Source organism: Odontesthes bonariensis, chromosome 13 (assembly GCF_027942865.1).
Source record: "Odontesthes bonariensis isolate fOdoBon6 chromosome 13, fOdoBon6.hap1, whole genome shotgun sequence".
Lineage (NCBI taxonomy): Eukaryota > Metazoa > Chordata > Actinopteri > Atheriniformes > Atherinopsidae > Odontesthes > Odontesthes bonariensis.
The window spans coordinates 34,963,518-34,983,673 of record NC_134518.1 but is presented as its reverse complement, the minus strand read 5'-3'; the positions used below and the strand labels follow the sequence as shown (position 1 = coordinate 34,983,673).

General features: G+C 42.0%; 1 protein-coding gene across 1 annotated transcript in view; it reads right to left on the bottom strand.

Annotated features, from left to right (window-relative positions):
* The window catches only part of pcgf3 (polycomb group ring finger 3), a 90,673-nt gene extending 72,869 nt beyond the window's left edge, over window positions 1-17,804 (bottom strand). The window contains exon 1 of the mRNA XM_075481992.1: window positions 17,664-17,804. The gene's annotated coding sequence lies outside the window, so the exon portion shown is untranslated. The remainder of the gene's footprint in view (window positions 1-17,663) is intronic.
* Window positions 17,805-20,156: the final 2,352 nt, after the last annotated feature.

Below are 20,156 nucleotides of genomic sequence, written 5' to 3'. Positions count from 1 at the left end.
TTGTAAAAGTCTGTTGATCACAGGCTTTTATTTTGTAAAAGTCTGCTGCTCTCAGGCTTTTATTTTGTAAAAGTCTGTTGCTGTCTGCTGTGGAACAGGAAAAGAAAGTAATCGGCGGATCCACCAAACATGGAGAAGGGTACGGAACTTTTACTCGGCCATTTTCATTTTAAAGTTCTTCCAGACGGCGGAGTCGACAGAACCAAAGTCATCTGTAAACACTGCCAAGTTGAATTGTCTTCTCAGCGTAGTAGTTCCAGTCTAAAATATCACTTAAAGGCAAAACACACAACTGATAGCAGCAAGTCATTCAAGGAAACAGACAGTAGAGCGAGGCTTCTACATAAAAACTACAGAAAGATGCTGATGTTAAAAGTGTGTTTGCACAACAAATGTTATGGCACTTTCATTCATATGGCAGCACATTTAAAATAAAGCTAAATGCTAAAAGCTATACGCTACTTTTGGATTCATTTTTGGATTCTGCGTACAAATGCGATTAATCGTGATTAATCAGGGAAATCATGTGATTAATTAGATTAAACATTTTAATCGTTGCCCAGCCCTAATTATAAAACCACACAAGGAAACAGTGGAGACGTGGTGCGGATCAGCAAATCATTATAGCTGCAACTGAACTCGACTGGCTTAAAGTTCTGGGTCCATGTGCCACAGACTGGCTCATAAAAAGCACAAAAACAGGAACTATGAAAGCAAAGCCTGTTCAGCAACAATACATTTTCATTTTGGTTCACAGCATAAGACACGGGCAATGTTTTTGCTCCCAGAACACTTTGGCCGGGCGACGTCGGGTTCATCCACCTGAAGACGGGGCTACATGATGGTCAACTGGTCAGAAAGCTGCTCTGAAACTCGAGTCGACTCGTACGGACGCTGCTTTCTGCTGCAGGTCGTGACCGATCAGTCCAGTCACAAGTCAGGAAGTCCAGTTCCACCGCACTGAATCTGCAGCCAGCGCCGCGCTCAGCGGTGTTTGACGCCTTCCACAGACAGCCGTGCACTGCAGAGCTCACCTCCGGTCAGCACAGAAAAACAGCCGTGTGGAAATCTGAAGAGTCAGTTATAAACAGCCCCCTCAGATTCAGAACTCAGGCCCAATCTGGAAGCGCACAGATGGGGCGTGCATGTATTGTGTTTCGCAATCTGTGCTCGCAGATATGTGAACTGTGCAAAATAATTGGATTTCTTTTAAGAGAAAGAGGCAGTTTCTCCTTTGAAAGTTCGACATGATGAAAATAAAGCTGCGTTTACTCTGAATCTGTGTGCGATCCATAAAAAATGTTCCCAATTTGCTCAGGTTACTGGCAGCTGTCACCGTAGAAGCTGAAAATGACTTGAAATTAGCCTGAAATGCCAAAAAACAGGCAGGTTTCCTCTGAGAATTCAATTGGTTTTCTGTTTTCAGGAGAAATTCTGCAGCCTGAGCGGGTACAGCAAACAGAGACAGGCCAACCTCCTCTGGAGAAACAACAGGTGGAGTGGCTCGTGCTGCAAAAACAAACCTCCTGTGGGCTGAGCTGCGGGCCCAGCATCCCTGGTTGAACGCCTGAAACCAGCTGCTCCTTATTCCCGCAGCAGGGTAGTAACGAGTTACATTTACTCGAGTAAGTTTTTGAAATAATTATACTTCTAGGAGTAGTTTTAAATCTCTATACTTTTTACTTTTCCTTGAGTAGATGTGTGCAGCAGAAGCTGTCCTCTTACTCCGCTACATTAGGCTACAATGAGCTGGTTACTTTTCTTCTTACCTCTTTGGTATTCTACGCCTCATTATTTTTATCCCCCCGCGTACGCCTCATTTTAATGTTTTATTCTGACAGAGAGAGAGACTTCCGCCAAAGGCTCTACCACCTGACTGTGTTCCACCAATCAGACGCAGCCGTGCAGTCTGGTCACGTGACCATACTCAATCTCAGCGGCGGGACGGGTTAGCTTTAGCATTAGCAGTCGTAGCAAACAAACAAAGAAACAGATGAAAAATGTCAGAACCAACGGTGGGAAATGAAGACGCAGACGAGGCCTCATACTGAAAGCATGTTTACCTTACAAAGAGTGAGAAACAGCAGCTACATTATGTGTCTTCTGTGTCAACCAAAACAAACGCACATTTCAGCAGAAACTCAACATCTAACTTATGGAAACATGTAGCGGTAAGTTTCCTAAACTCGTTTTTTCCCCCATGGATAGGTGAATGTTTGTTTTTTAGGTTACATATGGGTTACATATGTTTTAAACATTTCCTAAGTCTCTTTTATTTTTTATTGAAGTTCTTGAATTTACCTGGATTATTTTAATTTAAGCTATTTTGTAAATAATTAATTCATTTTATCAATTGGATGAACTCTAATTTGCCTAAAGATGATTATTTAGTATTTTTGTCTGTCTGATTGAATGCTTGTGTTAACAAATAAATCAGACGTTACTCAACAGTTACTCAGTACTTGAGTAGTTTTTTCACCGAGCACTTTTTTACTCTTACTCATTCAAGTAATTATTTGGATGACTACTTTCTACTTTTACTTGAGTACAATTTTTGGCTACTTTACCCACCTCTGACCATGACCGAGGTAAAACTAAAAAGGATCCAAAACCAGCAACCATCAACGATAGAAACATGAAAAAAAATAATAATAATGCTCCATTTCGATTAGAAACATTTCATTTCTTTTCACTTCCGCACCAGAAACGTAACAAAGCTGCTCCATCCATCCATCCATCATCTTCCGCTTCTCCGGGGATCGGGTCGCGGGGGCAGCAGCTTGACAGAGAAACCCAGACGTCCCTGTCCCCGGCCACTTCCTCCAGCTCTTCTGGGGGGACCCCGAGGCGTTCCCAGGCCAGCCGAGAGACATAGTCTCTCCAACGTGTCCTGGGTCTTCCCCGGGGCCTCCTCCCAGTGGGACGGGCCCGGAACACCTCACCGGGGAGGCGTCCAGGAGGTATTCTCACCAGATGCCCGAGCCACCTCATCTGACTCCTCTCGATGCGGAGGAGCAGCGGTTCTACTCCGAGCCCCTCCCGGATGACCGAGCTTCTCACCCTATCTCTAAGGGAGAGCCCAGACACCCTGCGGAGGAAACTCATTTCGGCCGCTTGTATTTGCGATCTCGTTCTTTCGGTCACTACCCACAGCTCGTGACCATAGGTGAGGGTAGGAACATAGATTGACCGGTAAATCGAGAGCTTGGCCTTCTGGCTCAGCTCCTTCTTCACCACGACGGGCCGGTGCAGAGCCCGCATCACTGCAGACGCCGCACCGATCCGTCTGTCAATCTCCTGCTCCATTCGTCCCTCACTCGTGAACAAGACTCTGAGATACTTGAACTCCTCCACTTGGGGAAGGATCTCATTCCCGACCCGGAGAGGGCATTCCACCCTTTTCCGGCCGAAGACCATGGTCTCGGATTTGGAGGCGCTGATTCTCATCCCAGCTGCTTCACATTCGGCTGCGAACCGCTCCAGTGAGAGCTGAAGGTCACGGCCTGAGGACGCCAACAGAACCACATCGTCCGCAAAGAGCAGAGACCCGATTCTGAGGTCGCCAAACCGGACCCCCTCGACGCCCTGGCTGCGCCTAGAAATTCTGTCCATAAAAATTAGGAACAGAATCGGTGACAAAGGGCAGACCTGACGGAGTCCAACCCTCACAGGAAACATGTCCGACTTACTGCCGGCAATGCGGACCAAACTCTGACACCGGTCATACAGGGACCGAACAGCCCATATCAAGGAGTCCGGCACTCCATACTCCCGGAGCACCCCCCACAAGAGTCCCCGAGGGACACGGTCGAACGCCTTCTCCAAGTCCACAAAACACATGTAGACCGGTTGGGCAAACTCCCATGCACCCTCCAGGACCCTGCGGAGGGTATAGAGCTGGTCCACTGTTCCACGGCCAGGACGAAAACCACACTGCACCTCCTGAATCCAAGATTCGACTATCCGGCGAACAAAGCTGCTCATCATTTATAAATGTTTGCATATCAGAAACACTCACATTGATGCTTTCAGTTGCTCGGCTTATTTTCAAAACAACAGAGGTAAAGCGCTGTTTTAGTGCATTTTTTAATGCTAAACTAGCCAGTGGGGGGATAAAAACACACCTTCTAACCATGCAGTACGACTGATGCACCGTGCACTGATGAAAACATTTTCCACAGACTTAGAAAACACTCAGCAGCAGCTAATGTTCCTCTCTGCAGCAGCCAGGCTGCACGTTACGTCACAGCTTTCAGCGTCCGAGCGTCTAATGGAAACCATCTTCCTGTCTCCATTAAACTAACAAGTGAGCCTGGAAGCCGCCCGGCTCCTCTTTATTGCTCTGCAAACCTCCTGAAACAGATCAGTCTGAGGCTGTGTCCTCTGCATCTGTCGAATATCTCGTTTTCAGACTTAAAGAGAAAGTCGGTGACAGGATCTGAAACCAGCCGCAGCGTCTGTCACCGCCGACTGTTTCACATGTCGGCACAAAGGCGAATGAAACCGTCCTGAAACACACACACACACACAACCTGTTGGTTGCATCTGATGATGATGCAGAGCAGATGCAACCAGTGAAAGTGAAGAAAGGACCTGAATGTGATCAGAATAAGCCGTGAGAAACTTTTAGAATAGCTCAGATAATCCAAGGTTGCATCCCTCTGCCTCAGTGGGGGCATTTTTCTGTCCGCTGAGATCAATAAATGAATAAAAACGTCAGCGTCCCATCTCCCCAACGCCTGAATTTCAGCTGAACTTATTCAAATTAAGAAATACGTTGCAGTTTTATTCACTTTAAGGAATTCCCGAGAGAAAGAAACCGTGCATCTGATCATCTTAAGGCCAGAATTGGATTTCTTTTAAGAGAAAGGCAGTTTTTTTCCTTTGAAACTTGAGTTTGACATGATGAAAATAAAGCTCAATTACTCTGAATCTGTGTGCAATCCATAAGAAATGTTCCAGATTTGCTCAGGTTACTGGCAGCTGTCAGCGTAAAAGCTGAAAATGACTTGAAAATTAGCTGAAATGTGATCAGAATAAGCCGTGAGAAACTTTTAGAATAGCTCAGATAATCCAGAGTTGCATCCCTCTAGCTCAGTGGGGGCATTTTTCTGTCCGCTGAGATCAATAAATGAATAAAAACGTCAGCGTCCCATCTCCCCAACGCCTGAATTTCAGCTGAACTTATTCAAATTAAGAAATACGTTGCAGTTTTATTCACTTTAAGGAATTCCTGAGAGATAGAAACCGCGCATCTGATCATCTTAAGGCCAGAAAATGTGGCAGTGGAATCCAGTTCTGCCACGGATACGTCTGTGGAACCCTGCTGTTAAAGTGAGCCCCCCCGTTCACACGACATGAATCTGTTTGTATGAGACGCATCGAAGCCGACGAAGACAAAGAGACGGCGTCGACTTTCTTTGTTGTTAAACTTTCACCAAATGGAGACATTTTTAAATCCAGGTTAAAAACATTTCTGTTCTCATGTGTCTATGCATGAAATCTGCACGATATCTTTGAACTTATCTGGACTGTTGCTGGTTTTTAAATTCATTTAAATGATTTTATTTGTTTCTCTTTATATTCTTTTATGTATTTTTAATGCTTCTTCCACTCCCTGCTGCAATGCTTTTATTTTATGTGAAGCACTTTGAACTGTTCTGTACATGAAATGTGCTACAAATCAATTTGATTTGATTTGATTTGATTAAGGCATTTCTCCTTCTTATTGTGACGTGACCATCGGCCTTTATAATGCACGGAAAGCCTCCAGTGTTTGGAACATGAGTAAAACTATGAGGACTCAAATCAGCAGTATATGAACCAGGGAGCCATGTTAAAAAAAGTTGAAACTATCCAACTGAAAGCTGCAGATTCTCTAAAATGCAAGTTATTCCCTGCCCAGTTCAACAGGCCCTGCCCTGCATCTTTAAAGCAGCGTTCCACATGTTTCTGCTCCTCACAACTGGAGTTATGTCGTTAAACTGCAGCAGAAATCGAGGGGGGGGGGGGGACCAGCAGCAAAGATGCAGTTTGTTCTTCAGAGATTGGTCAACATAAGTGGGCTCCGATACTGACATCATTCACATATAAGTTGCAGGACCGGCTCCACATCTGGATCCCGTCTCCAGCATCTGATGCTGTTGCTGTTTAAGTCGGAGCTCAGACAGGCTGAGCAGTTTTAAACGTAGAAACACAGAAAAACTCTCGTCTGTGTTAGAGAAGCTGCAACAAACGAGTAGAAAACTTTCAGGATGAGCGACGGACTTCAGCAGAAGAACAGAGAAGAATATCCTCCACGTTTCCAGGGAGGCTAATTAAACCAGATGTGGCAGCCGATAAGATCTCAGCAGGTTCAGAGTTGAAGGGAAGACAAAGACGAGGACATGAGAGCGGATCATCGCGCTGCTTCCAGTCTAAACGCCCGATGGGAACATAGATACGAGCCAAAGTTTCCAGCAGAGCTGAGGAGTTTCCTAACGTCTCATCTGATCTGACACGACGCCTTCATCACCACCAACACCACCACCCTGCAGCCAGAGTTCAGCCAGAGTTCAGCCAGAAGTTCTCCTTCAGTGCCCGTTACCGTCAGGCGCTGCTCGTGTTTGATTCTCATTCATCACCTCGTTTATTTATCTGAATGGGACTTTTTTTTAAATTCTGCTGTAAGGCTAAAACACAGAACTGAACCCCAGAAAGTGAGAAACGGATCGGTGCATCTCTGAGAACTGATGATGATCCCAAAGCCAACACTCAGTGGGGTCACATGGCCCTGAAAGGAGCGGATTATTGGCTAAATTACAATCAGACTGAGCTGAGCGAGGGTAATTCTCCTTGGATATCTGGCGGTGAATGAATGGGATCAGAGGCACAAAGCGCGTCATACCCCGGTATGATAGGTGGCGCTGTACCCATTCCAGCTGTTGCTAATACAGCCACTTCCTGTTGACCTCTTCACCACCAACAACAACAACAAACTCAGGCATTGGAGAAAGATGGAGAACGCAGAGCAAGATGAAGCTACGTCCCTCTACATTTGGTCTGTGATGAGCTGCTTGTTGCACAAACTCGATGCCCAACGGAGCATTCTCCATCGCGTTGTTTGTTTCTTTCTGACGGCGACAACAACAGGAATATCGTCTCCTTTGACTTCCGGGTCACGACCCCGGGAAAACATCTGGAGCATGCGCAGAACGCAAAGTCTGATTCACCACGTGCTTCAGCGTCTACAAGCAGGTTTAGAGTGACTTTCAACCCAGTTATCTCGGGGTCTGAATCCCATCCGATCCAGTTCTTAGTCAGATTAAAGGGGAATTCCTGTATTTTCAACATTAAGCCTCTTTTCTGAGTCGTCTGTAATGTTTTAGAACCCCCTCATCGCTTTTTTTGATGTTTACTGCTGTCTCCGGTATTAGCCTAATTTTGATTCTTCTCAACCTGCTTCAGAACGGCAAGTCATGTGCATGTCTTAAAAGGTCCGTAAAAGCACCATAAACGTCCGTTTTCAAAATAATCAACTCACCAGAGTGGTGAGAAAATGCAATACACCTAGCAGCATTTCCGGTGCGAGAGAACTACAAACATGTCCGCTATCGACGAACATCCAGTCTTCAATACAACTCAATGGGATTTACAAAATGTAAAATAAAACACGACAGAAGCAACTTTTCGCTACGAAATTTGATATGGATTACCAGTGCACACCAGTAACCACTCTGGTGAGCCATGTGACCCCACTCAATGATGCAAGATAAGCCAAAAACTCCCAAAGAATAACATTAAACCTTAAAAATGTTAACATTTCTGTCAATAATTAAAGCAGTTAGTATTAAAGTGTAAATGTCCCTCCTCTAACAGAGCCCGCCCAGCGGCAGGTTAAAGTGAAAGTGGATTAATGACCCTCTGACGACCTCTTCATCATGTGGGTGTGATTCACGGCGAGTTCGTCATCCTGCTGCCTCCCACTGAAACCAGTCCGGCCACAACAACCCTTCAACCAGCCGGCTGCTCTGGTTTCTATCAACAAAGACGGATAACGGCTTCTGTGAAGTGTTTTTAGAAACTAAAACAGGAAATGCTTATTAATAAGACATTACTGCCCAAACACTGCGATGAATCACAGTAATTAGTTCGACCCGATGGAGCTGTTTTTCAGCCTATAATTTAATTTTACGACTCAAACACGAACTTTAAAGTTATCTGCCTCTGAGGTGAATTGATTAAAAAAAAAAAAAAAAAAAAACAGTCTGTATCAGGTAAATGCTTTAAATGCAAAATTCATTAACTCGATTCGACCCAATTTCTTGTCAGATTAAGGTGTCTACATGCACTTAATAACTCAATCTTATTGTAATTAAGCCAATAATCTGATCCTTTCAGTGCCATGTGACCCCGCTGAGGGATGCCAGGTTAGCAGCTCCAAACGGGGCCAAAAGGGAAGAAGAAGAAGCATCATTGTAACATCTGGCCTCTGAAAACTCCTTTTAGTTTCGGACATTTGGCCCTTCTGCCATTTTGTTGCAGCACTTCACATTCTTTAAATAAAAGAGAAAGCTGGACTTTCAGTTCCCTGAACAGTCAGGAGCGTTGGCGGCCCGTCGGCAGCTTAAATGAGCGGCTTTCTGCCTCCTCCTCACGGCTCCAAACTGCCCGCCGTCGGTGGGGCAGTCAATGGTGGTGTGACCGGGCCTTCAGGACACGTTCAGACTAACAATAGTGCTGCATGAAAAAAGCACTATTGTCCACACTCATTTAAATTCAAGCACAGGCTGCAGGTAGAGAACAAACCGAGAGTTATTTCATAAAGAGAGGTAACCTGCTCCAACTTTCCGTGAGACACAGATTCATGCTGAGCTGCTGCCTCCAAAAAAATTCATGAATTCTACCAGGCAGCCTCTTCTTCTTCCATCAGTAACTTTTTCACCGAGCAGAGACTTTCTGTACCAGATGATGAGCAGAAACCTTTATTATTACCACCACCTGAAACTTTTTCTGAATGCTCGTTGGACATTTTTGCCTTTTAATGAGGTCACAAGGACATTTTTATACTGGTAAGAAAGCATATATCCAACTTTTTAAGTGTATTTTTACTAGGGCTGGGCGAGTTAACTCGTTAATTATTTTAACGCTAAATTATTTAACGCTGATAAATATTTTATCGCGCATCAACGCAGGTTTTTAAAAAAAAAAAAAAAAATTATTTTATTATTGCTCACAGGCTTTTATTCTGTAAAAGTCTGTTGCTCACAGGCTTTTATTTTGTAAAAGTCTGCTGCTGTCTGCTGTGGAACAGGAAAAGAAAGTATTCGGCGGATCCACCAAACATGGAGAAGGGTACGGAACTTTTACTCGGCCATTTTCATTTTAAAGTTCTTCCAGACGGCGGAGTCGACAGAACCAAAGTCATCTGTAAACACTGCCAAGTTGAATTGTCTTCTCAGCGTAGTAGTTCCAGTCTAAAATATCACTTAAAGGAATGGTTCGGCGTAAAATGATAATTCGAGCATCACATGGTCATGCCACATAATTTATATGGGTGATGAGCCTTTCTCCGAAAGACCGCGGCATTCCGAAGTTGGCTATTTTGAAGTGTTTTGTTAGAAACGCAGCCAAAGCAACTGTACGGGGCCAATATGAAAATATAAGAAATCGGTTGTTTTTCCGCCATAAACAAGCTCAAAAGCGCTACATACTTCAGCTGTGTCATAACAAAGGCCTTGTCGAGCAAACCGAGGCACAGAGAAGTTCATCGGACCACACAGCCTTTCACTGGCTTGTGTTTTTTGAGGCATCACCGGTAGTTCCAACTCCTAGTCTGACCCGGATGTAGGCCTACTGCTTCAAGTTATCAAAGGGAGGCTGAGACGCAAATATGGCAGAAGGCGACCATACTTGTTTGAGCCCGATTATACAGACGAGGAGTTGCGGGAACGGGAGGAACAACAGAGATGTGCGGAGCAAGCGTCAGTGGGCGCTTCTGCTCGGTCGCGTACTGGAGGTATTTATCTCCTGTAGTAGGTTATATTTACTGTAACACTGTCTGTATGCCTCCCAAATAGAGTGCCTGCTTGCTGGCAAAGATGCGCGGTGTTGCGATCAGTTTTACAGAAGTCAATTCATGATGAGACTGACAAACTTATACGTGTTTCTCTCTCTTCAAACACTTCAAACATACCTCCAAAGCCATGCGCCTTTTCGGTAAAGCATTCTTCTGGGGGGGCTTTCGGAGAAAGGCTCATCACCCATATAAATTATGTGGCATGACCATGTGATGCTCAAATTATCATTTTACGCCGAACCACTCCTTTAAAAGGCAAAACACACAACTGATAGCAGCAAGTCATTCAAGGAAACAGACAGTGGAGCGAGGCTTCTACATAAAAACTACAGAAAGATGCTGATGTTAAAAGTGTGTTTGCACAACAAATGTTATGGCACTTTCATTCATATGGCAGCACATTTAAAATAAAACTAAAGGCTAAAGTCTATACACTACTTTTGGATTAATTTTTAGATTTTGCGTACAAAATCTACTTCTCATCCACAGAAGTCGGGCCGATGATTTCCCAGCGGCTCTGCAGACGGAGCGTTGTTGTCCACAGATGCTTAGCGGCTCGTTTAAGGAGCTGCCTGATTTCATTTCCTGTCCAAGAAAAGAGACAAACGCATCTTCTGGTGCCTCCGTTTCTATTGAGTTTTCTCATTAAGAAGCAGTGTTGAGCCCTAAGAGGCCACATCCTGTCGGCCCGTCGTGCAGGGCTGACGGTTTTTAATCAGAGCGCCATATGGGACCATTCCTATCGTTTAAAGAGGCAAACGTGCAGGTTTTTGGGAGTAAAAAAGGTCAAGATGGGGTTCTCTGAGTCAGTTAGATTCACTGCCTAATGATCAACATGCAGAAATCCTGCTGGAACATTGAAAAAGATAATTGAGATTAGGGCTGCACTATATCGTTATCGTATCAATATCTAGAAATGAACATTCAAGATATTAATATCGCAAATTCAGTACGGACTACATTCACAGAGGGGAAATTACAAAGAGAAACATGAGGCCGGTGCAGAACATTTAAAGGATTTAGTGGCAAAAAAACAAGTAATTCTCCATTAAATTGGCAAAAATTGTGATGAGGTAAGACAACAAACGTTATGTACGGAAGCCCAGAGCGGCCGTGGTACGTATAAACTTTTTTTTGATGGTTTTCTCGCGATAACGAGTTAATTTACCGATGGTTTTCGAGGCCACTTTTTCTCCCCAGTTTGTGCATTTTCACAGCAGAATTGTTACACAAACGCTAAACATTCCATGTTTGAGTCATAGGCTACTTTATTCACCTTTTCAATGAAAGGGGGGTAAAGATGGCTACACCTTTGCCAGAAACACATATAAACACATATAAACAGGGGCAGACTGGGGAGAAAAAGTGGCCTCGAACACCATCGGTAAATTAACTCGTTATCTCGAGAAAACCATAAAAAAAAAAAAGCTTATACGTACCACGGCCGCTATGGGCTTCCGTAGCTAGGAGTCGATGTCCAACAGGCACAAAGACATTACAGATGCTGTAACGTACCACATTGCAAAAGAAAGCATTCAGAAAATGGTTCGGACGCTGGACAAACGTCACAAAATACCATCCCGAACGTATTTTAATCGAATGGCCATTCCAAAACCTTAGAACCAGCCTTTTTTATGTAGTTTGTACATCAGTGTAATGCTCCATTTTATAACAATAAAGATCCGATGCCTGCAGACGTCCTTCTTTTGTATTAGGATGTTTTTTTTATTTATCAGAAAAATGCTTAGTTTTCACTGAACCCCGAGTCGTACCGTATCGATATCATGTGGAACCATTCGTATCGTTTAAAGAGGAAAACGTGTGTTTTTGGGGGTAAAAAAGGTAAAGATGGGGTTCTCTGAGTCAGTTATATTCCGTTCCTAATGATCAGATGTTAGTTTTCTGGGGTTTCCCTGCAAAGTTTCCATTGGTCCCAATGCTTGATGTGAATGTTTTGCTTCTCTGTGCTGAGGTTTTGCTCCTCCTCTCCCCCAATGTGTTATTTCCTCTCTCATCCTACCCTTATCTTATTAACGCTTCACTAAGAGGAAAACTTAGTTATATTAAAATGGTTTATTAAGACCTATTATCACTGTATAAACCTTAATATTTCCTCTCAGATGAAAGTTTTTTTACCCAAGTCCCCTTTAATTTATAGACCATTGAACGGCTTTTTAAATGCTCCCTCTTAGAGGAAAGTTTATCCATGTTTGTTAGCTTTTGTTAGTTTACTCAAATTACCTGTTATAGTTATATCAATCTTACTGTTAGCTAACTTTACTTTTGCTCTGTTACAGTTATACCAATCTTACTGTTAGCTAAATTTACTTTTGCTCTGTTACAGTTATACCAATCTTACTGTTAGCTAACTTTACTTTTGCTCTGTTATAGTTATACCAATCTTACTGTTAGCTAACTTTACTTTTGCTCTGTTATAGTTATACCAATCTTACTGTTAGCTAACTTTACTTTTGCTGTTACAGTTATACCAATCTTACTGTTAGCTAACTTTACTTTTGCTCTGTTATAGTTATACCAATCTTACTGTTAGCTAACTTTACTTTTGCTGTTACAGTTATACCAATCTTACTGTTAGCTAACTTTACTTTTGCTTTGTTATAGTTATACCAATCTTACTGTTAGCTAACTTTACTTTTGCTCTGTTACAGTTATACCAATCTTACTGTTAGCTAACTTTACTTTTGCTCTGTTATAGTTATACCAATCTTACTGTTAGCTAACTTTACTTTTGCTCTGTTACAGTTATACCAATCTTACTGTTAGCTAAATTTACTTTTGCTCTGTTACAGTTAAACCAATCCTACTGCTAGCTAACTTTACTTTTGCTCTGTTACAGTTATACCAATCTTACTGTTAGCTAACTTTACTTTTGCTCTGTTACAGTTAAACCAATCCTACTGCTAGCTAACTTTACTTTTGCTCTGTTACAGTTATACCAATCTTACTGTTAGCTAACTTTACTTTTGCTCTGTTACAGTTAAACCAATCCTACTGCTAGCTAACTTTACTTTTGCTCTGTTACAGTTATACCAATCTTACTGTTAGCTAACTTTACCTTTGCTCTGTTATAGTTATACCAATCCTACTGTTAGCTAACTTTACTTTTGCTCTGTTATAGTTATACCAATCTTACTGTTAGCTAACTTTACTTTTGCTCTGTTATAGTTACACCAATCCTACTATTAGCTAAATTTACATTTGCTCTGTTACAGTTATATCGATCTTACTGTTAGCTAAATTTACTTTTGCTCTGTTATAGTTATACCAATCTTACTGTTAGCTAAATTTAGCTAAATTTACCTGTATTTCTGTGTTGTATTTTTTCTGTATGTCTTTATGTAAAGCACTGAGTTGCCTGTGGTATGAAATGCGCTGTATAAATAAAGATTGATTGATTGATTGAAAGTTTGCACAGACCCGACTCGGGAAAGTTGATGCTCAGAGAGCGGGTCGTATCACGTGGGGACCGCAGAGCTGTCAAAGAGCAGCATCAAGAAACAACCACAAAGAAGTCCATTTAAGATGAATTAAAGGCTGGAATTAAAGGCTGAGATTGTGAGCAACCCGTTCTCCTTCATCCGAGGCTCCACAGAATCTGATTCTGGTGCTGCGGCGATAAAACTTTCCCGAGAAGGAAAAGGCGAGAGGATCATTAAAGCTCTGCCAGCGTCACATCCCTCTCCTCTCTGATGATGTGACGGCGAGCGGCTGTTCAAACGCCGGCTTTGTGCAGCAGCGAGTTGCAGATTCGAGGCCGACGGAGCGCCGAAAAAGCAGAGAAAACACTGGCACACGCGGCGTGTTCGCTTTCATAATCGCTCATTAATTCATCAGAAGGCGACACGCGAGTCGAGTGCTTCCAACAGCTCCGGCGGGGGGTCAGATTCTGTCAGCACGCAGCATCGATTCTGGGATTTACGGATCAAAAGATTTCTGCAGGTCAGCGCCGGAGCTGAGAAGGACTCGACTTTGGGCTAAAAGTCCCAAAAAAAAGTCTGTTCACACAGCGCAGGTTCAGAGAAGGAAAGGAAAAGAAAAGAAAGGAAACAAAAGAAAAGGAAAGGAAAAGAGAAGGAAAGGAAAAGAGAAGGAAAGGAAAGGAAAGGAAAGGAAAGGAAAAGAGAAGGAAAGGAAAGGAAAGGAAAGGAAAGGAAAAGAGAAGGAAAGGAAAGGAAAGGAAAGGAAAGAGAAGGAAAGGAAAGGAAACAAAAAGAAAGGAAAGGAAAGAAAGAAAAGGGTAAGGAAAAGAGAAGGAAAGAAAGAAAGGAAAAGAGAAGGAAAGGAAAGGAAACAAAAGGAAAGGAAAGAAAGGAAAGGGTAAGGAAAAGAGAAGGAAAGAAAGGAAAGGAAACAAAAAGGAAAGGAAAGGAAAGAGAAGGAAAGGAAACAAAAAGAAAGGAAAGGAAAGGAAAAGAGAAGGAAAGAAAGGAAAGGAAACAAAAGGAAAGGGTAAGGAAAAGAGAAGGAAAGAAAGGAAAGGAAACAAAAGGAAAGGGTAAGGAAAAGAGAAGGAAAGAAAGGAAAGGAAAGGAAACAAAAAGGAAAGGAAAGGAAAGAGAAGGAAAGGAAACAAAAAGAAAGGAAAGGAAAGGAAAGAGAAGGAAAGGAAACAAAAAGAAAGGAAAGGAAAGGAAAAGAGAAGGAAAGAAAGGAAAGGAAAGAAAGGAAAGGAAAGGAAAGGAAAGAAAGGAAAGGAAAGAGAAGGAAAGGAAACAAAAAGAAAGGAAAGGAAAGAGAAGGAAAGAAAGAAAGGAAAGGAAAGCAAAGAGAAGGAAAGGAAGGAAAGGGAAAGGGTAAGGAAAAGAGAAGAGAGAGAAAGAAAGAAAGAAAGAAAGAAAGAAAGAAAGAAAGAAAGAAAGAAAGAAAGAAAGAAAGAAAGAAAGAAAGAAAGAAAGAAAGAAAGAAAGAAAGAAAGAAAGAAAGAAAGAAAGAAAGAAAGAAAGAAAGAAAAAAGCTTAAAAGTCCAAAAAAAGTCTGTTCACACTGCCTCTAAATGCTCGTTACAGCATCGAGTTGTTCGCAGCACATCTTCATTTAGGAGCAACACAGGACCTCCTGCCTCCATTTCGACTCCTTTATTTTTAAAAAAAACCTCTGAGAAGCCGTTCATTCAGCATGAGACCTTAAGCACGGCTTCATGAGACGGAGTGTGAACAGTAAGTCGACACAGCATGGACCAAAACTTCCAACTCAAAGTTGCTTGAGAGGGAAAAATCTTCAGATTTGGGTCAAGAATGATGGAAAAGTAGAACCGATGGGCTGAAATGTAGAAAAAGGCCGTCGGGCCATTTTTTATCCACATCTTTGCAAATATCAGATCAACGTGACAATTATGAGTGAAATCAGGAGACCTTTGAGGTGTTATTGAATGCCGTTTCCATGGCAGCGCGGCACTTTTTGAAGAGAAAGCTGTGAAAAAAGCACATTTAAAAAGCTCCAAAGTGGCTGTCCATTATCAGAGGGTTGCTAGTTTGATCCCCAACTCCCCAAGTGTCAGCTGGAGATGGATTTGGTATACTTCTGCAGGGTGTTTCCTGACGCCATACAGCAGAAACAGGATGTGGTTAACAACTTTTTGCATCATACAGGAAGGTCCGAGTCTGAGGACGTCTAACACCCACCGGGATGATTTCTGCCTGAACCTCAACCCTTAAAGAGCTCCTTTTCTCTCAATAAAATGGAAATATGTGAACCAGAATGCAGAAAAAACACAAAGATTCACACTTTCTGGGGAGATTTCAACTCTCAGAGAAAGAGACACTCACCGGAGAAACGTGGATTTTAAGAAATGGAAACATTTATTTGGATTACTGAAGTAGTAAAGAGCGATCGATGAACACTGAGCTCCAGATTTGGGAATAAAACACTTCCCACGTCACAGATTTAAAGCTGTAAATAATAAAAAAATTTAAAAAAAGAGTGTAAGCATTCACACTCTTTGGTGGACTTGAGGCTAAATCTGTCCCACTTTCAACCTCGTCACTCCTGCGGATCACCCACAGCGTGTTTTCCACAGGCTGCGTGGGAAAAGTTGCGGAAATCCTAGAAATTAGAGCCCGAGAATTTAGTCCATCATACAGAAAATGAGATATTTTATCTGGGAAAATGGATTGAAAAGCACTTAACGAACCAAAAATGCCCTGTTTTGGAGGCCTCATAACTCAGCCATACGACATCACAGAGACCTCATTCAAAGTTTATATGTGACAGGAGTCTCTCATGTTTATAGGTTTCTTCCAGGCATATGCATCAAGATTAAAATTCATAATGGGACTTGAGGCTAAATCTGTCCCACTTTCAACCTTGTCACTCCTCTCTTTCGACCTGCTGATCACCCACAGCGTGTTTTGGGTTGCAAACTGCGTGGAAAAGTTGCGGAAATCCTGGAAATTAGAGCCCAAATTCAGTCCATCACACAAGAAAAGGAGATATTTTATCTGGGAAAATGGGAAAATCGATTGAAAAGCACTTAACGAACCAAAAATGCCAAAAAAATGCCCTGTTTTGGAGGCCTCATAAAGCCATACGACATCACAGAAACCTCATTCAAAGTTTATATGTGACAGGAGTCTCTCATGTTTATAGGTTTCTTGCAGGCATATGCATCAGGATTAAAACTCATGGTCATAAGGAGAGAAAAAAGAAGGCACTTTTGCCTCAAATGCCAAAAACTGCCTTATTTTGGAGTTAACGTAACTCAGCCTTACAACGTCACAGAGACCTCATTCAAAGTTTATATGTGACAGGAGGCTCTCATGTTTATAGGTTTCTTGCAGGCATATGCATCAGGATTAAAACTCATCATGGGACAGGCTAAATCTGTCTCCCACTTTCAACCTTGTCAGTCCTCCTCTTTTGACCTGCGGATCACCCACAGCGTGTTTTGGGTTGCAAACTGCGTGGAAAAGTTGCGGAAATCCTGGAAATTAGAGCCCAAATTCAGTCCATCACACAGAAAAAGGAGATATTTTATCTGCAAACTGCACAGACTTGTTGGCTGCTCTCTGCACGCCTCTCTCCCCACAATGTCACCGCAGCAGCGGCAGCCTGGCGTGGGGCGACATCCACCCAGAACAGCAGAAATACGCACCAACTTTGCGTCTCGATTCAATCCTTAACCCCCCGAAGCTCCTCCACACGCACACGCACACGCTGAACTTTGGACGGCAGGAGGAAGAGGTTAGCCTAATGGTGGAGCAGGAGCTTTTCAAGAACATTCCACCTCAATGGGGGGAAGAAGAAGAAGAAGAACGGGTGTTTGGCGGAGAGGAACAACAGCGTCTGCACATGACGAGACAGCCAGAACCGTGTGCATCCCGGCCGGCCTCGGAGCCGCCTTTTACGGCACACTTTTCCCCCTAAAAACCCCTCCAACATCCCCGGTGTGCAACTGCAGGGCCCGGCGCCGCCATACACCACCACACAGACACATTCAACAACACGTACAGCATGCACCGTAGCACCAGGCGGAAAGAGACTGGCTGAAAAATGAGGAGGAAGGGGGGGAGCGGACCGGTTCCGTAGCCCGGTGACAGAGCCGCCGAGGACGGGGACGCGCACACGAGTGTAAGCGGGGCGAACTAACCTTGTTTGGGAGCCGCGCCGTCCGCTGGATGTTGGGTTGAATCCGAGTTAAAATCCACTATCGGTAAAACAAAGAGGCGAAAATGACCGAGTGGGAGCGGAACAGGCCGAAACTGTGTGCTCCTGTAGAAAGCGGTGGCGCATGCGCAGAGCGGAGGAGTGGGAGCCGCGTCGGTGGAGGAGGGGGACGGGGTGAACGAGGGCAACTCATTTTTTATTTTTTTTTTATTAATCTGCTGTGTGTCATTAATGATTCATTTGGTTCCACAATTTGATTCGGAAACACCCATAAAGGCATCATCATCTGTAATTAATTAATTAATTAAAAAAAAAACTTTATTACACAACAAGGCAATTTTATTTATACACAAGGCAATTCAAAGTGCTTCACAGCTACATAAAATCACAAGAAGGCAATAAAATCATTAAAAAGAAATAATAATAATAATAATAATAATAATAATAATCATAATAAATAAAAATAATACATTTAAAAACCTATTAAAAATAATCATTAATTAATTAATTAAAAAAAACTTTATTACACAACAAGGCAATTTTATTTAGAGAGCACAATTTGTGCACAAGGTAATTCAAAGTGCTTCACAGCTACATAAAGGCAATAAAATCATTAAAAAGTAATTAAAAAATAAATAAATTAAAAAATAATAATAATAAATTAAAAAAATTAATTAAAAATGAAAAAAAACATTAAAAATAATCATTAATTAATTAATTTAAAAGTGAAGAGTGCAGATAAAATACTTTCAGGTGTTGAATTCTCATTCTATGAAACTTAAGAATGTGTTAAAGGTCACTGAAGCTGTATTGTGTTTTTCGACCATGTCCCTGAGGTAGGGGGGTGGGTGGGTGGGTGGGTTTATTTATATTATTTACATGATTTCAGATTAAGTTTAAGTTGTTGATTATTTTCATGGATTTCATTATTGTTTTCTGTTTATTTGATCTTGGTGATTACCTTATTTACTACTTGCTAATGTACTTCCTTTTCATTTTATGACATGTTCTTATTTTCTCTTCTCCTTTTTGTATAAAAATGTCTTGGATAAAATACTTTCAGGTGTCATATGCACAGCTAAACAGAACTGTTTTCAGCCTGGATTTAAACATGGTCAGAGTAGAGGCCTGTCTCACATCTTCCTGAAGACTGTTCCAGATGTTAGGAGCATACAACAGATAACAGACATTTTCACAGCTGGAGCACGAACGATGGCTCCCTTTTTTTGAGCAAATGGTCGATATTATTGAGAACATTTTCTATATTTTAACTTTTCCTGGATTGTTTTATATATTTCCAATTCATCGTCACGTTTATTAATAATATAAATGGTAATTTGGGATTTACTGAGGCTTAAATCTAGTTTAAAGTAAATGTAAATGTGCTTTTTTTATACAGCGCTTTACTAACAATCATTACGATGTAACCAAAGTGCTTTACAGTAGGTAATAAATAAAGAGAATAATAAGTTAAAACAAATAAAAACAATAAAAGAACAGTGAAAGTAATCAAATGCAACAAAATCGAATAAAATAAAAGTGTCATCATACGATTGGGTATTAAAAGCAATCCTAAATAAGTAGGTTTTTAGCCTGGATTTGAAGAAAGTGTCAATATATCGAGGTTTCTCAAGAAAAATATTTACTTAGCCTGAGTGTTAAAGAACCTGCCAACTGAACAACAGGCATGAATATGATTAGTTAACACCGAGAGACTGAAGCTGGCATGTATTGTCATCGACAGATGATACAGAATTTAATTATTTTCTTCATCAAATCAGCTTATTTAGATATGAAAAGCCTTCATTACTCATCCCCCAGAGCTCAAATGAATATATCCAAACTGCCTTTTTCTGATTCTTTCTTTGAATTACGACCTTAAGTTAGTAAAAGACCTGCTGCCAGTTGTTTCTCTGCTCATTTAACAGCGAAACACGGTTTCAGCTGTTGGGTTGGGATCATCCACGCCGCCCCGGTTAGCTGTGATTAATGCCATTAACTTTTCTCTGGACACGTGGGGACATTAATCCAGCCGCAGTTTTAAATGATTAATGAGAATAACCGTTATTATGAGACTTCCTCTGGACTTTCTGTACCACATGTCTCTGCTTTCCTGATGATGATGAGCAGAAAGTAGGGCTGGGCAACGATTAAACATTTTAATCTAATTAATCACATGATTTCCCTGATTAATCACGATTAATCGCATTTGTACGCAAAATCCCAAAATGAATCCAAAAGTAGTGTATAGCTTTTAGCATTTAGTTTTATTTTAAATGTGCTGCCATATGAATGAAAGTGCCATAACATTTGTTGTGCAAACACACTTTTAACATCAGCATCTTTCTGTAGTTTTTATGTAGAAGCCTCGCTCCACTGTCTGTTTCCTTGAATGACTTGCTGCTATCAGTTGTGTGTTTTGCCTTTAAGTGATATTTCAAACTGGAACTACTACGCTGAGAAGACAATTCAACTT